At 46.3% G+C, this 22,681-nt stretch overlaps 1 protein-coding gene across 2 annotated transcripts in view; it reads left to right on the top strand.

Moving 5' to 3' along the window:
• TMEM108 (transmembrane protein 108) overlaps positions 1 to 22,681 on the top strand; it is a 285,211-nt gene that overhangs the window by 34,824 nt on the left and 227,706 nt on the right. The gene's annotated exons all lie outside the window — the stretch shown is intronic.

The raw sequence follows: 22,681 nt of genomic DNA, 5'->3' as shown, positions 1-22,681 counted from the left end.
GCCTCTTCCACCAGGAATGGGGTTGAGCGTAATCGTATGTGATCTGTGCTTGTCTCAGTCACGTCTGTTTTGTCTGAGACCTATCCTGTTTCCTGAGGCCTATCCTGCTTCTTGAGGTCTACCCTGCCTACCCTGTTGCTGAAGCCTTCCCTGTTGCTTTGGCTTCCCTGGTGACAACCCCGACCATCGCTACGGTGCCACCTGCCTTGACCCCAGCCTGGATCATGACTATGTGGCTCCCTCAGTCACGTAAAATCGATTTTATGTCCTCGGTATCCATTGGACACAACCAACCATACTGAGACCTGCTCTCACTATGATACAAACACTCATGTCCTAAACACCAAACTGCGACTACATGACTGAGGGAGCCACTTCGAAAATCACCCCCCTCCAAACAGACTTTATTCATTCACCAGTTTCAGCAATGTATCAGATGGTTACGGACATGTATACCGATCAAGGATCATCCCTACATCTGCTGCCACTTCAACCTTTGACTAAGACCATCCCGCCACAAGCCACCACCTGCTCCAAAAGATTTGGATACTTATCAATCCCCTGGACTGCAAAACCACTGATTGCGGCATCCGTCTTTGTCCCGGTTTTCTGGCTCATCAAAGTGAGTGCTGCCACCGGATGCGCCTGCACCAACTATCCTGGGAACAGCCCCCATGCAAGAGCTACCTCCATACTGTCAGCCGGACCGGAGTCAGCACACCGGGTTGCCTGCTTACAGCCTGTGGCACACACCAAGAAAAAACGAACACCTGGGAGCTCACTCACCGGTTTCAGCAATGCGGCGTCCATCTGTGTCCTGACCGTCATTATGGGTTCCTGGAGTTACAGAGGGGAGTGCTGCAACTATACTCACCTGCATTAATCATCCTGGGAACAGCGCCCGGTCAAGAGCCACCTCCATACTGTCAGCCGGACCGGAGCCTGTACATCGGGTCGTCTGCTCACAGCCTGTGGCACACGCCACGATCAACCACTACCTCGGATCACAATTAAAGTAACAACCACCAACTGGAACGCCATACTAACCATGTTACATACTCTGTGACAGAACAACTGAAAAACAGTGACACTACTAATACAATGGGTAATCCATCTTAGTAAACCGACGTCCATCTTTTTTCCGGCTAAGGTTCCAAAAACCTCAGAATCACACTAGCTATAATTACTTAGGATACCGAGCAAAGCACTGTCTATTAGATACTGTCATTTGCTTAACGGTACGAATTGCTAAGTACAAGACCCATGGTATCCATATTCTAGCACTATCTATGCCTATATCTAAGGCTGCGTCCACAGACACTGCAGCCGTGCGGAGGCGCGCGGATGCTGAGGGAAAGCAGGTGCTTTCCCTGGCCTTAGTACGCGCGCCATCTGGGGGCGTGTCTATGGGTGGGCCAGTGACGTCACGGAGCTGGTTCACCCTCATTGGAAAAACCGCTCACGTGACCGCCTTATTGTGCGAGAAATCAGTTTTGACTGATTTCAGGCGCATCGCGTGCCCCCTCCTGCTTCCGCGCGCACGCATTGCTGTATAGAAGTGATCACTGCCTTCAGGCAGTCTGATCGCTCAAGCACGGTCTGCCCCTGTATGGACGTAGCTTTAGTGCCGTTTGACGAGCCACAATCTATTCATGACTGGCTCCATCTGTGAGAGAGGAAGTGACACATTTCAGGACTACATGCTTGCAACAGTGTATCCTCACATGGACACAATGTTGTTACAATACTTATAGACTCTGAAGATACAGCGTAACTAATACTGCCCAATCAGTAGTTCACACGCTACAGCTATAAATAAGCTTCAACAGAAATACTAACACTGACGGACTCTGTGCACTTGATAATACACTATTTACGTGCAAAATGTTATTAAGCTAAGTAACAATAACTACACGAGGAGTCACAACCTGTTGCCATTCTCCCTCATATGAACATCTTTGCTCCTAGCCTATCGGTAACAATACCCTTCACAGCAAAGACACGTATCTCAAATGTTTTACTTCCCCTTATTTTATTGTGAATTATTAAAGCTATATTTTTAAACATATTACCAAGATCTACACCTATTTCCTTGGGGTACCTATATGTTCTAGACCCAGCTCAACATAATACACTTGCAAATTTGTTAGCTATATTGCATTACACTTTGTGGGATACGGAGTGCATGTAATTTGGGGTATAAAGACAGTGTATTTAAATACAAAAAGATGAAAGAGGAGGAAGAAGTATAATAACGCATCCTTAAATGTCCTCCGTTAAGAAGTGGTGCACCACAAAATTGAGGTGTTAGGACCCCTGGGTAGAGATGGGCGAAATGGTCAAAATCCGTTTTGCAGAGTTTCCAGAGCTCTCCACTCAAAACCTGTTCCACGGTATAAGATTCGTCGAAGGATTGTTCCAAAACACAGACAATCCGCTGGTTAATTTTACCAATCCAATCCGTAGATTCCGCAATCCGCTGGTGGATTCTTAGAATCCAATCCACAGATTCAGTAATCTGCTGGTGGATTTCACACGCGTTTTGCTGAATTAGCGGATTGGATTATTAAAATCCACCAGCGGATTCCGTAGTCCGCAGATTTGGATTATTGGGGATAATAAAATCCGGAAAAGACTAATCACCTTTTTTGAGATGGATTCGTGGAAATCCGCGGACCAAAAGAACCGGCTGATCCGAGCCAGATCCAAATTCGCAAAAAAATGTGCCCATTTCCACCCCGGTACATTAGTTTAGAGCGGCACACTTATCTTTTTGTGAAATGTTTCTGTAAAGATGCTGTTCTTGATGAATTTATTTTAAATCAGTTAAATGCACACTCCAAGTCATTAAATATGGCTACTAGTATGCAAAAAGTATTGCAAATTTATTTTGATGATATTTACAGTACTGTTAAAATATGTATGATCATTCTTGTTTTAGTTACAGCATGTCTGTCCATTTATTGCTGTGATCAAACCTTCATTTTTTTGTTCTTGCAAAATCTGCTGCCTTTTATTGGATTAACATGGAAAATGTGCATAGCTATTGTTGTGTACTGTATAAACATCTCATGATTGGGTATTTTTTTCTAACATTTTATCTGCTTCATCTGGTCCATTCATTTCTGCTAGGTATTGAGGTGAACAGTGTTTGAAAATACTTTTTCTATGATAAGCTGGCAGGAAAAAAACATTATTATTGTAATGTGTAATCTGAATAGTAGGTAGCTGGAGACAATGACATGTAATAGCTTGTAGGTTAGTTAACTGTAAATTGCAGTCACTTCACCTTTCGATACATTCATTAAACAGCAATGGCAGGTTACGTGCAATAGTGCCCTGATAGCAATATTACAGTTTAATTAATAACCCCAACAGAAACATAGACATTTTACCCAGCTTGGGCTCTATCGGATAAATCTTCAGAAGTCTGTTAAAGGATTATCGATATAATAATAATAATAATAATAATAATAATAATAATAATAATAGCATTTTCTTGTATAGCACTACTAGTTGTACACAGCGCTTTACATAGACATTTTGCAGGCACAGTCCCTGCCCCGTGGAGATTACAATCTATGTTTTTTTTGGTGCCTGAAGCACATGGAGATAAGTTGCTTGCCCAAGGTCACAAGGAACCAACACTGGGATTTGAACCAGGCTCCCCAAACTCAGTGCTAGTCAGTGTCTTTAACTCACTGAGCCACCCCCTCTCCTAGATATGTTAAATGTGATTAACGTGATGATAAGTCGTAACGCATATACACAAGTGTGATTAGTGTTACAATGCCCTCAGGTTAACCTGAAAAATATCAGATTGCTAACTTTTAATGGATGTCTGGCTACACAAATGCAGATCATATGCTAAATAATGCCGTAAACCTTTACAGGCAGATCCACAAAGCTCCGTTCATGTTAGCGCATGGAAATAACGCTACAATAACTATAACATAGCAAAACCTGCCAATACTCACATCCAGAGTAGACTCTGATTATCATAGCGTTATTTCAGGGAATAAAAGCCTATAGGATATATACTGTCGCAGCCGAGTTTATTCTAACATTTGCCCGGTCTCGGCCGCGACAGATACCAGGCGCGCGCCGAGATGTCTCGCACGCGCGCCGGAGCCTCGGAGGATTGGTCCTCCGATCGGGGCATCCCCCTCCCCTCTCCGGGTCCACCAGGTCCCCCGGAGCCGCCCACCGCCATCCTCCACATCTCAGGACACGTACGGTGACGCGCGGCACACCGAGGGAATTCAACAACAAAGCCGGGAAACCTCGCAGCTTGCGGCTCTAGCCGCATTAGAATAAACTGTGTCGCCACTGTATTATGGAACATTTTAATGTCTGAAACACATCAACAGATGCATCTGATATTGTTTAATATTAATGTAATAAATTATACTATGTGTTTTAGTGATTAAAGGTAATGTTGGATATGTTTGTGTGGCCTATTATGGTATATAATATTGACTCCATTAAGTATGGGTGCACAATAATTTGTCTACAAATTATAACAACAATTACCAAGTGATATAAATTGAGAACAAAACTTTTATTTACACTTACAGATGGCGTCTCCGGGTCTGGATTACCCTCCAGGAACGCTCTGTGGGCAGTCCGACAGCTGCCCGCGGGAGAATTTGTGTCTCCACACAGCGTGCTTTCACCCGCAATGGCTTTTAAAAAGCCGGGTGAAGTGTGCGCACGTAACACAGGGGCGGCTGCCGTGCGGGAGCCGCAAGGAGGTCAAGCCCCAACCGGAGACTGCATCTGTAGTTAATTCACTGTGTGTGAAAACAAAAGAAATATCCAACACAAACAACAACAATAAACTGCAAACTATATACAGTCAACTTCTCCTTTTATTCTGTGCGGAACTGTCAGCCTCACTAGGTCCCCTGGTGCGAGGGCTGTCAGGCCTCAATCTTGGCACGGGAACTGTGGGCAACTCCACAGATGATGGAGGTGGAGTTGCCAGCACCCATGTGAGCATGGCAGGGACTGGCTGGATGCTGCAGGTGTTGTGAGCATCGAGGGGGCTTGCACGCTCTCCAGGCCCTGCTGGATAGCCCGTCAGCCCATACAGGGTTGAGCTGATCTGCCCCATACCATCGACCATTGCATTGCTGTGCTGGTGCATCAGGTTGTTGCTGATGTGGTGGTGTCGCCATGCTGTGAGCTCCACCCATGCCAGCTGTGTTGTGATGCTGAGGAAGCCTGCCTTCTGCTCCTGCTGATGTGCTATATTAGTGCCTTCAGCCAGGAGAGCTACTCTAGGTGCTGCAATAGGCCATCTAGGAGCAGCAGCCAGAGGAGCAGCAACCACAGTAGCACAGGCAGCTCCAGGAGCAGCAGCATGGGCAACAAATGGTGTGACACGGACAGGAGGTGGTGCGGCACAGGCACAACTTCCGATCGATCCTAACTTCCGTTTTAGGACCACCTGGATGGGCTCCTGCCACGCAGTGCTACCTCCTTCACCACGCTGCTGCCGCCACTGCCTCTGTCTCCGCCGCCCATACCACAGGTAGGGTCCAGGGAGTGAGCCGCAGACAACAATCCTGCTGGCTGGAAGTGGCCTGTGGACCATACTTTGCCCACCCCTGGTCTATGTAGTAGTCTTAGTTGCACCATTTTGGGGTCTGTCCGCGTCTGTCTGGGATGAGATGAGGGATTTATGCTGGAAGTGGGAGAATTTAGGGTGGAAATACATTTGCATATTGGCGCAGGTCTATGTATTATGAAATGTACCGCTTGCATTACTTTTCATGATGGTTCTCTGCTAGGTGGCGCAGAATACTAGCGCAGCATGTTCCAAATTCTACAACAGTAGACAAACACTTACTATGTATACTATGTATAGTATATGTCGCATTTTTTACAGAAAAAAAAATGAAAACTCTTTCTTGATACATTGATCCCCTTATCTTTTCCTTACTTGCTGCAGAAGCATAGGCGCGAACACATTTAAGTCTATTATTTGTCCTAGATCTTTTAGGGCATCTTCATTTTATAGTGTAACACATACAGTAAACATTAATTGATTTTGTTTACTCAGCATCTTCTGGGAGAAAGGTAACTCGTTTTCATTTGGAAAATCTTTAGCATCTACGGTTTCGGGAAATGTTTTATTATATATACAAATATATTTCTGTTAGTGAATGGTCACTGGTGTGCTGTATTGGAAATGTGCAGATCGGAAATACAATTATCTACCTTAAAGTAACTCTAATACCCACTTTAAATTGCCTAGTGCGCATGCAAGAATAACACATTCTGATAATTAGACATTCTTTATCTAGTATCATTTTTATTTTTTAATGTAAATCCTCTTTGGTTGGATGCTTGTGCCACATTTTGTTTTGTAAATGCTTTATTTCTCTAGACTAACTGGGGACAAGCCCTCATTTAAAGTTATTCCACACTGGGTTCTCAGCAGGCTGCGACACGGTTTATTGCCCCTTTATGGGAATTGTATGCAGATGTTATACACGAGCTGTCAAAATGACTTTTTTGGCGAATCGCTTGAATGTGTTAATCCACGTTAATCCAATATTAAAAGTACTGTTTCTTTACTTTTGACTTTATGCTATAATTAAGCTGGTTAATATAGTCTGAATAATGAGATGTAATTCATTCCATTTGCTACAGTTCACACTATTTGTAGAAGCAATGTCACACAGGAGCAGCGTTTTACAGCCACAATGAAGAAGTGGAAATAGGTAACATTTGGATGAAGTATGTACAGTATGGAAAGCCTTTGGGGATTATTCATTAAACTGTGATAGTGCTGATCAGGGAATGGACAATTCCATTGACTTTAATGGGAGCTTCCATGTACAGTACTGTTCTGTACTGTATGTATATCTTTTTTTGCATAGCACCATCCATGTACATAGCGCTTTACAGCAGTAATACACGTGACATAATAGGAGACAGAGGGGTATATTCTAGAAGCTGCAAGAAGAGCCCCTTCTGCTCAGATTTGCACGTTTTGATATTCTGCAAACCCTTCCCACATGTCTAAACCACGCGGATAATACTTTTTTAGAAGCGTTTTCATTCTGGCTCTGGTAATTCGAGCGGTATGACCAAACTAGCGATTTATGGAAAATTCTGGAATTCTAGTAGCTCCGTTAACACCAAAAGGCTAAAATGCTTGAAATAACTCGCAGATTATTTCTCACCATCTCAAGGGTAGCGAGAAAGCCTCAATAGATACAGATTTGCATCATTACAAGCCACACAGCCTTTTTCAGAACCGCATAACATGAACTGACTAACTTGACTTATATTTGTAGCCCTGTTTCCCCGTGAACATAGGAACTACTGGAGCTACTTCTTATACCTGTTGGCTCACAGGGCTTGAGTCTTCCCCCTAGAAGTACAACTAGCCAATGCACCTCGCAGGGCGCAACCCACCTTTGTGTCCCCACACCGTGTCCTTAATGCAAATGAGTCCCTTAGTCACTCAACCCACCGAGTGTCCCCAAGTGTGACTCTCCCATCCTGGCGTGATCAGTGCCGTAAAGTATAAGGTGTTGGTGCACTTTATTAAGGTACCTGCCGGGCACTCCTGCACCCGAGCCCGCAGACAACTTCGATCCGCGATCCCTTCTGCGACGTCCTTCCGGGTCAATCCCACCCGGATAATATCTCTTTTTCTGGTGAGGCCTGGTCCCAGAACTCTCCTCAGGTAGTGCAGCGTCCGCTGTGTCCCTAAACTATCTAGGCAGCTCTACTGGGGCAGGTTCCCTATCCTAGGGCCTGTCCCTACAGCAGCCACAAACTGAAGGGTGTCACAGGGCCCTAACTGGGGCCTAGGGGGATTCTGGCCCAGTGCAGAGGGTCACTGACCCCTGCACACTCACCACCTACCCCTAGCCTCTCCTGTCGCCGACTGACTCAACGTGCTCCCCTGTCAGCCTCTACCTCACTTCCCTAGAGGAATCCTCACACCCTATTGGCTCCCTGTCGTCAAGTGGTCGTCCCTAGTACTCATGGGACTTGTAGGTCTCCTGCTAGAGCCTCCTCCTGATTGGCTGCCCTTCGTGCGCTTTAGCCTGCGCATGCGCAAACTGCCTGGAGGGGTCGCCGCACTCGGACTCTACTGCGCATGCGCAATCACCAAAATGGCGGTGCCCTACACGTTCGGGCCGGCGCAGAGCCTCCGGAGCACCGGAGCGCTCCCTACACTAGCCCCCACCTTCCGGACGAGCCGTCGGCGACTCGGCCGCCCCCGCAACTCTCGGGCGCACAGCGGAGGTGAGGGGGGGGGGTAACCGGGAACTTGGCTACATATTGTTATAGTGTTATTAAGTATTTACTTTTAGTGTTTGCCATTCTACACTGCAGTGGAACTCAAGATGTGCATTGTAGAAATTATTTGGACCCCTATTGAAATATCAATACACAACAAAACATAACATAGACAGTTTCTTGCCCAAATCTCATGCCCCTTTGTCTCCTTAAATTACTGGTGGCTTTTTTTAAACGTCAAATGGCCCAATTAGCGGCCTACTTAAACCCCCCAGCAAACCTTCACTTCCTCAGTGCCAACATGGATTTGTTTAAGCCTGTGGTTGTTGTGGGGTGTGTTTTATTGTTTATGGCAGGTAATTTGAATAATGTATTTACATGTTTTGTGAGCATACTCCTGTAAAATGTCTCATTTTGCTAATATATTTTCATGTACTTGTTGGGCACATAATTTAGGAATTATTATTAATGTGATTTGCAGAGCACCATGGATGCAAAATATGCAGAACTTTATGGTATCAAAAATAGTAATTTCTTAAACACACATTTTATGTGCTTAAATTTAATACCAACTCCACATTGGTTGCCAAATATTTATTATGAACTTGTCATTTAAACAAAAATAAATATTTTTTTTCTGACCCCTTTTTTGGGTGGTGAGGGGGGGGGGTATTTATGATGCAGCTGCTGCTAATGGCGCAGCTGCTATTGATATTTTTCTTTATTCTCCTCATGTATGTGGGCCTCAGCTGATAGTAGATGCTGTGACCTGCATCTAGCTCTGTGTTGGCTGCTTGACTGCAGCTCAGCTGTTCCCCTCAGCTCAGCTATTCCATCTCTGAAAATGCTGCACATCTCTGTTAAAGTAGCAGCTATTTCCTCTGTAGTGGGGGTCTGTCTCTCCTGAGCTTCCATTTGTTTAGTTTTTATTTCCAATCATTACATTGAGGGCAGCATTTGTGTCCTTTATGCACGTTTTTATGGTGTGCACATCAGCACCAATAACTCTTTTATGCTTTCTGCTCCCAGTGGTCTTCCTGACGTGATGGTATTGCATCTTGAAAATGTTTTGTGTAGAATGCTACATCAAGTGCAATAGCATCTATGTATTTATGTGAGTGTATAAGTTCCATAAATAACTGTGAATGTAGGTGCACTAGTGACTAAATGTTCACATTAACATTTCAGTGTGTTATCATGTGATGAGTTTGTACGTGAAGCCACAGTACTCTTCATCATTCAACATTGTGTTGAACCACAACTATGCATCACTGTATTGGGCCATAAAAACTTTGTACCGTCATATCATACTGCTCACCTTGCTCTGACTTGCTGTGTTCGATGTCCCTGTCAAAGCAAGCCAAAAATGCCCTGATGTCACAAAATAGAGCTGAGCCTCTCCTCCACAAGGCTCATATCCAGGGCTCAGGGGACCTCCACCTGTCAGAGAAGCATGCTTGTAGATGTCAGCCATCTTGTGCTGGATCTTCATCTTGATAACTGAGAACCTTTTTTTTTTTTTACATGTAACGAATTTTCCCTCCACCCCCAATCGCATATAGAGTGCATGTGAGGGGAACCTATATGTATGTTACCAGGTATGTGGTGCTATTACCTGTTAGGCTCACAGGAGGCCTGAGCCTCCGCTAGTGAGAGCCTGGGGTGAATCCTCTGGAACGATCTTACTTACAACGCCTCCACCTATGTAGGATTCTAGGAGTGTAGAATGTACCCCACACAGGACCCACATATAGTAAACACATACACAGGAGTGTAAGTATAACAGTTTACTATATGAAGAATAGAACACAACACAATACACATACATCAGCAATAATAACAGTGTCACCCTGTAACACTACTAAGCACTACTATCCGTCTTCTCACAGTGCCTTAACCCCCACACCTTATTCCTCCCCCAACAGCATGTACCCAGAGTCCCACGAGTCCACTAAGAGACCCAAACTATAGGCGGGATCAGCGTCGATGTACCGATATGTTGGTGCACATATAATACGATACCTGCCCCAGTGCTCCAGCACCTGGGGCTGCAGATTCTTCACAAAGGATCCGCCGCTCTGCGATATCCTTTGCGATGTCCTGAAACTCTGCCTGGCGGTGGTGGCTCCCGCATGGAGTGATCCACCTTTGGAAAGTCTCTTATCTCTGCAGCCGCAGAGAGTGATTCACTCTTGCCACCATGGGCCAGGATGAAATGCTTCCTGGCTATAACCCGCACTATGCTGGTTCTACAGGACCCTGTCCCTATCCTAAGGGGAGTCCCTGCAGCAGACCACAAGCTGAGGTGAGTAGGGACTAGCTGGGGCCTGGGGGAAACTTCTGGCCTAGTGCAGAAGGCTACTTTCCTTTCTGCACAAACACACCCTCCCCTCTCTCTGTCCCAGCTCCTACTGACTCGCATGGTCTGTGCGCAACATTGTATCTTTCTCCAGCAGGAGAAGCTACAAGCCCTGTTGGCTGGCTGGCAGGCTGCATGTGACAGGGATCATAGGGCAGTCCCCAGAGGCTGCTGCTGGGTGTTGTAGTCCTTTATGGCCCTCTTTAACATTGGGGCCGCGTGCGCGCTGTGTAATGGCCGCTGCCGCTGCTAACTGTGCATGTGCGAACTGGGGGATGTCCCTGACTATGGACCGCCTCTTCTCACTCCCTGTAATGGCTGCCATATCGCATCTGCGCACGCACGAGCCTAACGCCAAATGCAAGATGTCCGCCGTGTCACTTCTGCGCATGCGCGAGCATCCGCGCATGCGTGGACACAGTAAAGATGGCGGTGTCCTGCCACTGATGTCGCCGCGAGCCCTCTGTGACGCGCTCGCTCCCGCAGCAGCACACACAAAAGGGGAAACGGAACCGGGAGACAGGGGGACCGGAGGGACCCTGGCTACATACAGTTCTTGAAGCATCACTCCCAGGCAGGATACCTGTGTTGCGATTAAGTTACTATAGGTTACTCTAGGGGAGGGGTGGACAATTCTTTTGGCTGGAGGGCCACTTGACAAGAATTGGTAAGCTTCTCGGCCAGATACTTAATTTCAAATCTGTTAACAAACAATACACAGATCCCCAGCAAGCTCATTTTAGGAACCCCTGTCGCTTAATGTAAAATCTACATTAAGTCTGTGGCCCAAGAAGTGTACTAAAGCTCCCCTCCTCACCAGCTGATACCATACACACTCTTCTTCTCATCTGAATTTCCCCTATCGTTTCCCCCCCCCCCTCACTCTGCATTTGTTTCTCACTCACTCTCCCCCACTATCCTTTTTCTCCCTCCCCTTTCTCTTTTAATTCCCCCCCTCCTCTCTATCACTCTTCTTCCTCACTCCTTTCTCACTTCCTTCTCCACTCTCTCTCCCACTCTCCTTCTCCCTCAGCCCTTACTTGTGGTGCGGGCAGTGGAGGCAGTTGCCGAGGTGGCAAGCAGCAGTAGCCCGATTACGTTGGGTCTGACTTCTGGGAGGTCCTAATTTGCATGTTATGACCAGTGTGGGCTCCCGCCATGCTGTGCTTTTGCCACCTGCACCACAGGTAGGCCCGGGGAGCAGGTCCCTAACTGTGGAGGGCCACAGGCAACCATCTCGTGGGCCAGATGTGGCCACCCATACTTTGCCAACCCTTGCTCCAGGTTTAGAGAGTCAAATGAGTATGGAGTAGAAATGCTCTATCTATTCAAACACATGTGTCAATGTGAGTGTGTCAGTGTATGTCTTAAAGATAATGTGAGTATACTTTGACACCAACAAGAGGGGGGGTCTGTCAGTCACCCCGCCACCTTTAGTAAGGGGTGACATCCTAAAATGTACCATCTCTCTAATGTATAAAATATTTGTGGCCACCCCTGAGCTACAGCATCTATGTATTTTAAAGATAAATGGTAGTCTAAACATTCATGCTAAATGTTAATGTCAATATTTATTTTACTGTCAATCTTAATTTTTACACTGTACGTCTGTTATTAGTGTTCTTACCTGATAAGCAACCAAACAGATGCAGGACTTCATTTTTCTCAGCTATAAATGTCATGTTGCGCACCCCGCGTAAATGTCGCAGAAGGTGATGCAATAGGCGGAGCATCAACATCAGAGCCTCAAGGAAGTATGCTGCTCATTTTCTTTATCTGCCTGCACTCTCTTCCCAGAGTCCTTTAGCTGCCCACTTCCCCACCTCCTCACCCCACTCCCCTCACCACTCCTCTCTGCTCACCACTCCCCTCCTCTCCGCTCACCACTCCCCTCCTCTACGCTCACCACTCCCCTCCCTTCCGTTCACCACTCCCCTCCACTCACCACTCCCCTCCCCTCCACTCACCACTCCCCTTCGCTCACCACTCCCCTCTTCACACCACTCCACTCCTCACTCCACTCCTCACACCACTCCACGCCTCTCACCAATCCACGCCTCTCACCATTCCACGCCTCTCAACACTCCACACCTCTCTCAGGCCCATTGCCACTCCTCTCATGCTCACGCTCACGCCCATGCCCACTCATCTCACTCACAAGCACACACCCACTCCTTCTTGTCACTCATTTGCCCCCCAAAAAACAATGAAAGACACTATCAAACACTACAAGAAAACTCACAATGACAAGCAAATAAAATTAGAAATCAAAATATAATAACAGAAGACAACTCACTCAAAATGTGCTACAAAATCGCTACAAAAAACATACCACCAAACTCCTGGCCCAGTCTGTCTCTCCCTGACTCTCCACGGCACAGGCTGTCTAAAATGGTCACTTAAAGCAGAAATCCTGCTTTCCATTTTTTAAATAGGTTTGAAGCAGGGCATCTCCGGAATTGAACTGCGTTAATTTCAGGTTGGGGGACCCCCTGCTTCCCGAGATACTTACTTCCATCAGGGGTGCCGGTAGTAGGATGGATTGTGAGTTGGGAACACAATGGCAGCTTAAATGTCCTGCATCATGTGGGCTAATAGGAAGCCGTGGCGTTATCCTTTATGGTAGGGGTGCGCAAAGGTTTTCCGCTGCGCCCCTCTGCCTGCTCTCCCCCCCCCCCACCTGCTCGTATGCTCCCCCCCTCCCCACTTCCTTATTTTGTATCCGGCATTTCTGACGTTTCAAACGTCATGTGAGGCCGCGTCACCAGAAGCCGCTGGAGACAAGGTCAGGGAACTTTACAGAGGCCTCGCGTGCTCCCCCGGCAATTAATTTAAATGCTTTGGGGTAGAGCACATGGCCTCTGTAAGCGCCGCACACCCCCCCAGAAAATCTGGCGCCCCCCAGGTTTGCGCATCCCTGCCTTACGTCTTCCTATTGGCCCGAGTGACTAGGATCTTTAAACCTCCTGAGCTGCCACCGGCACCGACTATGGAGTTATGTATCTCTAAGAGCAGGGGGTCTCCGGAGCTGAAATTAATGTGATTCTGCACCGGGGACACCCTGATTCCCACTTACAGTATTGAGAGAGAAAAAACATGTTCTGTTCCTTTAATATACAGACGAGTCCACGACTATTCTAAAGCTTGCCTTAAACTAGCCCGGTTACATTCTGGGTATGTGCTGGGTGTAACCTGGCTAGTTTAAGGCAAGTTTAAGGCATTTCTGCATTGACTAATGACCCATAGGATTAACACAGCAGGGGTCCCTGGCAGTCCCATTCAGTTTGAATGGGACTGCCAGGGACCCCCGCTGTTATTCTGATGAGCCATTAATCAATGCAGAAATGCTGGGTCTAGTTTAAGGCAAGTTTAAGGCATGTATCCAGCGTGTACCTGGGTCTTTTTGGTGATTGCCACTGGTTTGTGTTAGAATAACCGTGGGCACTACAGTAGTGTATGTGTGATGGGTTATCTCGCTAGGTCATGTTCACTTCGCTTCAAAGCAAAACAAAGTACAACCAGCGCGGATTGGCTGTTTAATCACTTGGTTTGTCATTTTTTATACACATGCCCATTGGGATAGCAAGACCACAGGTGGATGGGACTTCAGGAGACCTTTGGGGTACCAGAGGTCCTTAGTAGTTTGGGCCTTGTATCTCAAATAAGAGGATCATCTAATCCATGTTTTAGTACAAGTCTCACCGTGGGTACTACCCCTGCCTCTCAAAAGTCAGTACCCTCATCGGGTTGGAGCCTGGGGACCCAGATGCCCACTTAGTGGTAAAGGTTATTTTTGTTTACTAAAGCATTATTTTTGTTTTGCTGAGATTAGTGTTTTGGGTGTTTTTTATGACAAATATATTGCTGCCTTTATAGTTGGAGATTGTTAAATAAAAAAATAACTTTATTTTTTAAATAAAAGTCCCTGTTGCTCTTTTTTGTTGAAACTCTTCCTCACTCCATGCTCATATCTCCAACAAAGTCCGCATCTACAGAGATGGCCCACTGACCGGGTCAGCTACACAATCTTTATTTAATGTCTTATGGTGATAAAACTGTTTGCCAGTCCCCAAAATGCTAGGTAAATTGTTAGCTTTGTCCTGTCTGTTGTTTGCAAAGTTGTTATTATTATGCAATCATGATCTGAAGACAGTAGATAAAGTAGCTGATATGCTTGAATTTAGTATTCACAGAGAAAAGCAAAACATATTCGTTTTCCACAATATATAAATAAGTAAAACAGGTATTGTATTTGAATCTTTCTAGGGAGGCCAGTTACTAGAGATGGGGTTTTTTTTAATCAAAATTCAAATTCACTTCAGTTCAAATTCAGTTCAAAAGGGTGTTTTTTGAAAAAACATTTTTTTTATATTATTTAACAAAAAAGTCTGGAAAAATCTAGGGGAAAAAAAGTTTGAAAAATAAATTTGCTTATGAACATTATAAATGTGGACATGTACTTATGTACCACATTATACATTGCACCATAAAGGACTACTGTACTCATTTTCCAAAATAAATTATTTGGCTAAATTAGACATTTTTGTTTTTAAAAGTTTGCTTAACCTTTCCTCAATTTTTCAAACATTTTGAAGTTCGGGGAGCAAATAATTACAAACAGAATTTTGGTACATTTGCTCATCTCTATCAAAGAAACTGATAGGCTGTTTATGTGAACTTAAACTTAAAACCTGGTCTGGTTGGGGTGTCCAAGGAGAGGATTCAGAAACATTGGTTTGGTTAATCTGGGCCTACTTCTTCTGAGTGAGATCTGACTTTATTATTCCACTAGAATAATACATTAGAAGGGTGGCACTGTTTCCCCCACCCTCTGGGAGATACACAGCCTATGCTACCTAGTGTGTGTTGCAAATACCTGTTAGGGTCAGGAGAGCTGAGTCTGATCTGCGATAGTGGGAGATCAGGACAGGCTTAGGTTATTCGCCGAGCTCTTCTTATGGTGCTTAGCGCCTCCAGTAGTAGTGGGCTCCAGGGTGTTCGGAGGTCAGCCCCCACTATTGCACACTTTCTCCCTCTGCCCAAGGACTGATACTCAGACAGAGGTACATTATGAACAGGATCTTTATTGGGGACATCCACTGCAGATCTTATTACAACGATGCAAGGTCTCAGAGGCTCCATACCTCTGGATGGTGCTTTGCCCTGGTAGTATAGGGCATCTGTGGCTGAATCAGATGTTCCTCCAACCCAAAGGTTGAAGGTGAACACGCTCATCTCACCATGGGAGAGTCTGATAGCTCTACTGCCTCCTCTCTCCTCCAGAGCAGGAACAGTACTGACTCTAAATTTGTCATTCCCCAAATTAGAACAGAAGGGGAGGGCTCATGGTCTATACCTATCCCTGATAGGCTTGCACAGGCCGTGAGTCACCACCTTACTTCTGTCCATCATAGAGAAACACGGGTGGGGTCACAAACCCATAAGATTAACCCCTTACAGCCTGCAGCTAGCAGGACTTACATAACAGGGCGGGGAAAGATAGGCAAAATGACATACCCTGGTACAGAAGTAATGCTAAAACACAATATATACAGATAAGCACTGTACAAAGCAACTATTAAGATTATGTACATCTGACATTTTAAATTCTTGTTGTACATCAAGGTAAAAGTATCACAAAAATGACAGGAATGTTATTATTTTATATATTGGCATGGAAACTGTGGTACATGTATGTCGCAGATTTAAAGATAACGTGGTAAACATATTTGTTCTAAAATACATGGATATGTTGCAAAATTTACTAGTCTTTATGCTGCTTACATATCTTTTTTTTGTGTGTGTTTAAAAAAATGGTTGCTGCTTTTTCTTACCGTAAGAATATTCAATGTTTTGGTCAAAGCAGATTGCTGTACTTCATCAAGCATCAGGAAACGGTATATTTAAAAAGATACTGTCTACAATTACCAATAGTACCACCATAACATCTGAACCGCCTTGTGTGTTTTATTGTAGCCTAGCTGGTCTAGACTGCCTCCTGTCATAGAAGCCCTGATAGACCTGCAGGCTATGACAGGTTAATCCGGGGGCTTTGACCCCTCTCAGGCTGCTCTCTGATTGATAGAATATGTGGTGTCATAGTTGCTGTGTGTAGCCAATCGTGGTATAGGCACTATCCCCTCCCCTCCTTGGTGTTAGGGAGGAGTGCCAAAGTGAGTAGTCAGTTCTAGTCTGGAGGTTGGAGAGACTGGAAGGGCTGTGAGTCTCTCCAATCCGGGATGACCGTGCCCCCCAGCCCCTAAGGGGGCTGGAGACCATCTAAATTCAACAAAGGCCTCTCTACTATCAGAGGTCCCGCACCATCCAGAGTCTGGGGACCTTTCTATTCATCTGCACCACTGTACAGTATATAGCATCCAAGTGACTGCAGCAATAAAGCATCCGTTTTATATACTCCTGCCTGGGTATCAGTCATTTGGGCAGAGAGTATGCATGAACTATGTTCCAGTGGGGTCTGTCTCCATGAAATCCTGGAGCTACTGGGACTGGAGGTGCTGACACCTTGAAGAACTACCAAAAGCCTGTCCTGGTCTCCTCAACATTGAAGACCAACTCAGCTCTCCTGACCCTCACATGCACCATAATACCTTGTAGCAGACATAACATCTCCCAGCGAGGGGGGGGGGGGGAAACAGTTAGGGTGACCAGATTTACAAAAGTAAAAACCGGGACACATTAAAAAAAAAATATTTAAAAAACACATGACATCACCAACTGCGCTTTATATCTCTCCGCCGCTCTCTGTCTCCCCTTCTTAGGCTGAGTCCCCACTGGCGCTGAGGGCGCTCATGCTTGGAGAGCGCTCCAAGCATGAGCGCCGGTGTCCTGCATGTATGCGCACGTGGGGAGGGGGCATTGCGGTTAGTTGAGCGCGCGGGTAAGTATAGTTTTTTGTTTACTTAAGCGCCGAGCGCGGGTGAGCGTGTGTGCCCGTGCATGAGCGCCGCGTGCACAGCGTGAGCGGGGACTTACATATAGCTATATATGTAAGTAACCGCCGCCCGCTCAGCGCTAGTGGGGACGCAGCCTTACATACACCCATCCCTCCATTGTCGTTCCCCCCATCACTCCATTCTCGTTCCACCCTTCCCATTCTGTCTCTCTCCCCATTCTGTGTGTGACTCTCTCTCCCCATTCGCTGTCTCTTTCTCCCCATTCTCTGTCTCTCTCGCCCTCATTCTCTGTGTATCTCGCTTTTCCCCATTCTCTGTGTGTGCATCTCTCTCCCCATTCTCTGTGTGTGTCTCTCTCTCCCCATTCTCTGTCTCTCTCTCTCCCCCCATTCTCTGTGTGTCTCTCTCTCCCCCATTCTGTGTATCTCGCTCTTCCCCATTCTGTGTGTCTCGCCCTACACCATTCTCTGTGTGTGTCTCTCTCCCCATTCTCTGTGTGTCTCTCTCATCATCTGTGTGTGCGCATCTCTCTCCCCATTATCTGTGTGTGTGTCTCTCCCCCATTCTGTGTGTGCGTCTCTCTCCCCCATTCGCTGTGTGCGTCTCTCTCCCCCATTCTCTGTGTGTGCGTCTCTCTCCCCCATTCTCTGTGTGTGAGTCTCTCTCCCCCATTCTCTGTGTGTGCGTCTCTCTCCCCCATTCTCTGTGTGTGCGTCTCTCTCCCCCATTCTCTGTGTGCGTCTCTCTCCCCCATTCTCTGTGTGTGCGTCTCTCTCCCCCATTCTCTGTGTGTGCGTCTCTCTCCCCCATTCTCTGTGTGTGCGTCTCCCCCATTCTCTGTGTGCTGCCTCTCTCTCCCCCCCATGCTGCCTCTCTCCTCCCCCCATGATGCCTCTCTTCTCCCCCCATGCTGCCTCTCTCTATTCCCCCCATGCTGCCTCTCTCTCTCCCCCCCATGCTGCCTCTCCCCCCCATGCTGCCTCTCCCCCCCATGCTGCCTCTCCTCTCCCCCCATGCTGCCTCTCCCCCCCCCATGCTGCCTCTCTCCCACCCCCATGCTGCCTCTCTCCCCCCATGCTGCCTATCCCCCTCCCATGCTGCCTATCCCCCCCATGCTGCCTCTCTCTCTCCTCCCCATGCTGCCTCTCTCTCTCCCCCCCATGCTGCCTCTCCCCTCCCCCCATGCTGCCTCTCCCCCCTCATGCTGCCTCTCCCCCCCATGCTGCCTCTCTCCCCTCCCATGCTGCCTCTCTGCCCCCATGCTGCCTCTCTCCCCCCCATGCTGCCTCTCTCCCCCCCATGCTGCCTCTCTCCCCCCCATGCTGCCTCTCTCTCTCCCCCCCATGCTGCCTCTCTCTCCCCCCCATGCTGCCTCTCCCCCCCATGCTGCCTCTCTCACTCCCCCTCTCATGATGCCTCTCTCTCCCCCTCTCATGCTGCCTCTCTCTCCCCCCCCATGTCTCTCTCTCTCCCACTCTCATGCTGCCTCTCTCTCCCCCCCCCCCCATGTCTCTCTCTCTCCCCCATGCTGTCTCCTGTGTGTGTGTCCGTTCTGGTCCCTACCTGCCTCTGTGGAATATTGGGGGGAGGAGGGGACAGGGGGGAAGCCATCTTGAGCCCTGCCAGCAGACACCGAAGCTCCCACTGTCTCACTTCTGGGGTTCCTCTGCCTCTAACCCCGCCCCCACCCTCTGCAGCAACAGTCAGACCGGCCTCTGCTCTGTTCCTGCATTATCTGCTCTCTGCTGCCCCCCCTGCTCTGATGGCCAAAACCAGAACAGCCACAAAAAACGGGACATTTTAAAGAATGCGGGGCAACCGGGACAGCCATTAAAAAAACGGGACTGTCCCAGCTAAACCGGGACAACTGGTCACCCTAGAAACAGTGCTACACTTGTCCTCTGTTTTCATTCATGCTTCATTACCCTAACATCATCCAAAGACATTTGCTGTCTGGACACACTCTGTCTGTGTTTTTATTCTGTCTCTGAGTCCACCAGATAATTCAAAAGTTTCAAAATGGTGCTTCTGCTTCATTAATCATTGTGTCGCTGATAAAGAATGCTCCCCTTGCTGTATGTTTAGGATAGCAGCCTGCATTATGCTGTGTTAGTGAAGCGATAAGAGGGAGGCATGTGAATGAAGCTGGCGGCGAATGGATTTACACCTGAAGTTATAATGAACGAGAAAGAGGCTTAGAAAACAGGAAGAAGAGTGAATGGTGAGGCAATACAAACCCCACGTCTACTAAACCGTGTAATCCATGTGATCCAGAGATCGGTGCAAATATGTAGGAGCAAAAAAATATACTGTACTGTAGTAATGGAAAAACTGCAGGGGAATAGCTTAAAATGTGTTTTTAGTACATGGAAGAAAAAACATCAGAATTGTATAACTGTAGCATTAGTACATGCATAAGTAGCAGTAATATCTGTTCAAGGCCAGAGTTGACTTATTTATGGAAATGGATTATAAAATATATTGTTTGTAAGTATGGTTTGCAGCGACTTTTAGGAGATATCTAAGTGAAGGCAGAGCTTTGTTTGAGATACGTATACAGGCATACCCCGCATTAACGTACGCAATGGGTCAGAGCATGTATGTAAAGTGAAAATGTACTTAAAGTGAAGAACTACCTTTTTCCCACTTATCGAAGCTTATGTACAGGTAGGGAGCCGGTATTGCTGTTCAGGACGTGCTGACAGGCGCATGCGTGAGTTGCCGTTTCCCTATTGGGTGAGGGGAATCAGCGCATCACAACTACGGTTGTCTGTAGGGCAGAATAAGCATCCCACTACTACGGCGGTCTGTAGGGCAGAATAAGCATCCCACTACTACGGCGGTCTGTAGGGCAGAATAAGCATCCCACTACTACGGCGGTCTGTAGGGCGGAATAAGCATCCCACTACTACGGCGGTCTGTAGGGCAGAATAAGCATCCCACTACTACGGCGGTCTGTAGAGCATATTAAGTGTCCGTAGTCACGAAGTGAGTGTACGGACACAGGGGTATGGGCTATTGAAAATATGTCCTTATTCGTGAGTGTACTTAAAGTGAGTGTCCTTAAACCGGGGTATGCCTGTATACAGTATGTCACATTATAAACCTGCTTGTGTTCTCTGTAACTATTGTCTGAAGCAATTATTTTAGTCATGGTTGGCACTCAAACATATTGTTCTTTAAAATAAATTACAATGAGAAATTGTGGCCATCGAATGTAGCCTATAATTCAGGCTGTTTTGGGGCCGAAAATGTCCAATGAAGTTAATGGGAACTTTTGGCAGAAACCACCAAAACAGCTGCTCCAGACTTTGCATTAAGTCTTTGCATTAAATGTTGCCAATGTATACAGCTGGATAACATTGGCATAATTTCTGCAACAGCAGTTTCACCCTTATTTCCTAGATTTCTTCATTTGTGCATGACAGTAGTTGTCGGTGTAACAATTTAGATTGTATATAAAATGGTTGGAGGCCTCTGTTAAATATGCGGTTAAATACGTTGTTAAATATGTTGTCTTCCCTTTGATTGAGAATAGTTCAGCTCCATTCAAGTGCATGGGACTGGAATCTCCAGCACAGGGGAGCAGATTCACAGCATATTGAATAAGGGCCTGAAGCAAAGAAATGGTGGCCATTCACACAGTAGTTAGTCACTGATAAACATTGTAGAAAAATAAAGGAAATAATGCACTAATAATAATAATAATATTGTATAAACTACACGGTTCATCCCATAGCACTTTATCAAGGTGTCACCTTGATAAAGTCCTACGGGATGAAACGCGTAGGTGCATTCTTTCACGCTAATTGCCATTGTGAGCTGATTAAATAAAGCCTTTTATCTTTAATCGAAGTTGCTCTGAACTTATCTTTTTCCTGCTGGAAATTTTTGATGTGGTCCTGTGCCCTGTACTACCTGTTGCTATTAGCCCTAAATAACATATATCCTGGGAGCTATATACTATAGTGGCTACTTTGTGATTTCAAAGAAGTGCTACCTTCAGTATAACCCAACTAAACAGTTCCACAGTAACTGTTTAGTGGTGAGAGGATCAAACTACAACGTCCTACTCACAGATCTGGGTTGTAATTTGTGTTATCTAGGCCACTAAATAGAACAGTGTACACACTTATCTAGTTGAAGTATATATAACACTATCACCAACTAGTGATAGGATACATTCTAATCAAACTCAGTCTAGCTATACTCTAAGGCTTGGTCCCGCTGGCTGCTGCAGCGCTTGCTATGGCGGGCACTGCGGGGACAAGAGCCGCCCCTCAATGGGGCCGGGGCCGCTGCGAGGGGTGGCCGTCGCACTGCGTGGCCAGTTTTTCAGGCAGATATGAAAATTATAAATAGAACAAGCGATGGAGCGCTAGGCCACGCCCACCCCCCGGCGGTTCAGCCAATGAGTGTGATCCTGCCGCTTGATGTCATGGCCACGCCCGGTCACTCCCCCGTCACACCCTGTCTTTTCCCCTGCAGCTCACTACAGACTGGGGAACACGTCTGCATGCACCGCCAGCCTGGCAGGCGCGCGTGCAGCACAGACAGCAGGCCGTAGCCTCAGGCACTCCCTGTGCAGATCATTCAGCTGTGGGTGCTATTATACTATAAAGACTTATGCACACCACCATCAGGCTGGATCAGTAGCACATATACGCCTTCACGTCCTCCTTCACTTTTAATTGATTTTATTAGTTTGTTTTGTCTGTTTCGTGTTGTCATCTCCAAACAATATTTTAAATTAATTACTATTTAAAGTTATTTTTAAGTAAATGGTAGGGTGTTTTCTAGTGCCACACAATAGGGATTCTTTCTTTCTCAGTTAATATATGAAATACTTATAATTAAAAATGGCTTGAATATAGTTTGTTTTGTTATTTTTTTAGTTTGTGTCTGTAGATTGATAAGTCATTGTTAGGTTTGTTCATTTTATTGTTAAGTATTAGGTGCTCATACTGGGAAAAGGGTTCATTTCACTCAGATGTTTGCATAATATAACTTGATTGATTGTTTTTCCCAATGCATTTTAAATGGCTATCCTTGTTCCAAACATGAAAGATGAAATGAAACCTTTGATGCAGATGTCATAAATCATTGCCTCCCAGAGGAGATCATTTAATTAGAAAAAAAA

This window comes from Ascaphus truei, chromosome 2 (assembly GCF_040206685.1).
Source record: "Ascaphus truei isolate aAscTru1 chromosome 2, aAscTru1.hap1, whole genome shotgun sequence".
NCBI classification, from domain to species: Eukaryota; Metazoa; Chordata; class Amphibia; order Anura; family Ascaphidae; genus Ascaphus; species Ascaphus truei.
The sequence above is the reverse complement of the archived record's forward strand: the minus strand, read 5'-3'. Positions and strand labels throughout refer to the sequence as shown.